Source organism: Schistocerca gregaria, chromosome 5 (assembly GCF_023897955.1).
Source record: "Schistocerca gregaria isolate iqSchGreg1 chromosome 5, iqSchGreg1.2, whole genome shotgun sequence".
Lineage (NCBI taxonomy): Eukaryota > Metazoa > Arthropoda > Insecta > Orthoptera > Acrididae > Schistocerca > Schistocerca gregaria.
Window position 1 is genome coordinate 333,361,874 of NC_064924.1, and position 3,059 is coordinate 333,364,932.

Here is a 3,059-nt window from a genome sequence, read left to right on the forward strand (position 1 = left end):
GATCTACCCAGTATCTCCTTCCTCTTCATTCAAAGCGTCAAAACGGTTTGTCAGCGCTGTCTTGAACGTTCTCCTCATATTATCTTAATCACACTCTCCTGACCATATTGAGTAACTCTTTGAATTCTTTTGTGCTTCGTGGCTCTCCATATTGTTTTCACCCTTTGCATGACAAGGAAGTGGTCTGATCCACATTCTACACCTCTTGCTGTTTTGACATTTATATCCAGATCTTTATATTCGCCTCTACAATTAGGTGGTCAATTTGGTTCACTGTTTTCCTATCTGGAGACACCCAGGTTCCTTTATATATTCTCATCCTGAAGAAATCAGTACTACATATAAACAAGCCTTTTGCAGTCGCAAAGCTAACCAGTCTACTGCAGTTATCACTGTTAACATCATGTAAACACATTCTGAAAGACGCCACAAAGGCTGCTTCTTTCCCTATTTTCGCATTAAAATCTGCAAGGATAATTTTGTAGTGGTCACTCGGGACATTGTCTAAAACCATTTCTAATTTCTCATAGAAAATATCTTTTTTATGTCATTGCTTGCTTCGGTTGCAATATGACAATTTATAAAGGTGAATTTGTGTTTTCCTGTGTCTATGGTTAGGAGTGAGATCATGGGGTTGCTTGATTTAAAATCTATGACAGTGGTACGAAGTGTTTTCTTCATTACAAAACCTGTTACTAGTGAGTGGTTTGCTTCTGAGGCTGCATGGAATATGGCATAGTTTTCCATTCCTGTAGCTCAGGTTTCTGTCCACATTGTATCTGGCAGAGTCAGTACATCTATTTGATACTTATCTGCTTCCTTTACTACACACTTGGTGCCCCAGGTCGGTATAGGCTTCTGACATTCCAGGTCCCTTGTTGTATTTCCTTCCGTAGTCCTTGTTCTTGCTTAGGTTGTTTTTCAGAAATCAGTTCTGTCAGAGAGTCTTCTGATATGCTCGTACCGGTGATCATTTTTTCCAGGACTGGTTGGTAGCCCATCGCCAACCCCCAACCTGGCGGGTCAGGATTTTTCATTTGGGGTTTTCTCCACGCCTATAGAGGTCTTTCTGCCCTTTTGTACATATACCAGGGAATGACAGGAAAAGGAAATGGTGCTGGACAGGTTTGGTATAGGAAAGGGGAGTGAATAGGTCGTTGTGGGACATACTTTGTCTAGCTCCTCCTCTTTACTTGTGGATAATGAAATTATACATTCCGCCATCCAGCATCAGATTCCCATCAGACCGACGAGAATGTTGACCTACGGCATTGTTTAGAGGCCAGTGACCAATTTAAAAATTACGCAGTTTGCCTAATTACATTGCCCTGATAATGATAGAAAAGTCCGGTAAAAGAGATCTAAGGGAAGCTGAAATAAAAGTTTGATAAAGTAGTACACTAGTAGCGTTCGGCTGTGGCCACCAACAATTCGTCGGCAACTCTCCTTCGCTGCAGACTAAAAATGTTCTAAAATGCAGCGTAATAATTTGATATGTTGAATTAATGAAAAAGGAAAGTAGATTCTTAATTAAAACATGGCTTTTGTAATGAAATTAGCGCGATTATTTGGCCAAAAGTTACAGAAACGAGAGTGATACTTACATTTTGTGAAACAGCCATTAAAAACAAACCAGAGAGAGAGAGAGAGAGAGAGAGAGAGAGAGAGAGAGAGAGAGAGAGAGAGCACACAGCTACTGCTTTTATATAATCCAAAAACAAATTACGGCGACTGCCTTCAACTTGCTTTGCAGCTGCGGTTCATAAACATTTCTCTGGAACATTCTTTATTGGAAGAGCAAAAAAATACATTACTTAAATTAAATCATGACCTTTTCTGCTTACTTTACAGATTTACACAGAGAATATTCATTCTTAGTGTATTTTAGCCTTAATTAAAAGATTGGGGTATATCCTATTAATTATTCAAAACAACATTTCAAGAACTAGTGCAGTTGTATATGATAGTATGATTTCGATTAGCAATGTGCAAGACAGGTAATAATAATAATAATTTTATTGTCTTTAAGCCATTACAGCAATAGACAAAGTCATACACACAATACAATACAGTACAGTACATGCTATAAAAGAACAGAATTATTAAGAATGTTACAGTTTTATATCACAGGTCATGAAATCCTTTATATTGTCGAATGGGTTTACAACTAACCAATCATAAAGTGTTTGTTTGTATTGTTGCTCTGGTAAATTTTGTATAGCTTGTGGAAGTTTGTTAAATAATTTGTGGCCCATAAGTTCATAACTGTTAACTGATTTTGACAGTCTGTGGTAGGGCGTATAGATAGAGCTGTTTGTCCTAGTGCTGTAACAATGTATATTTGCCATGCATTTTACTTTAGTTAAGTTCTTTTTTGTGTAGATTAAAACATAAGAAATATATAGGTTTATTACTGTCATGATTTTTTGTTGAGTAAACAAAGGTTTACAATGAGCCTTGTATGGTGAGCCTGTAATTATCCTAATACCTTTCTTTTGCAGCAATAGTATATCATGCACATAAGTGGAGTTTGCCCATAAAATAATACCATAGGATATGATGCTTTGGAAAAATGAGTAGTAAGATACTCTAACATAATTTTTAGGTACGCAGTACATTAATCGCCTTAACAAATAGATTACCCTAGACAATTTACCACTAATATACGTAATATGTGGATTCCAAGAAAGTTTATCATCCAAATATACCCCCAAAAGTTTAACACAACTATGATCATCTGATGGAAACTTGTCTTTTAAACTAAATACCATCTGCTGGGTTTTGCTTTCATTAAGCAAGAACCCATTTGCTTTAAACCAGAGTGAAGCTTACTCAATTGTCTCTGTAACACATGTTTTAAGGCTATTAAGATCATTACTGCTGTTCAGAAACGTTGTATCATCAGCATAGAGTACTGTTCTGGATTTAATAAGCGATGGCAGGTCATTTATCATTATTAGGAAAAGGAAAGGGCCCAGCACAGATCCTTGTCGAACACCTACCTTAACTTGTTCGATACTGGACATTTCTTTCCCAACACAGACGGCTTGCTTACGGTT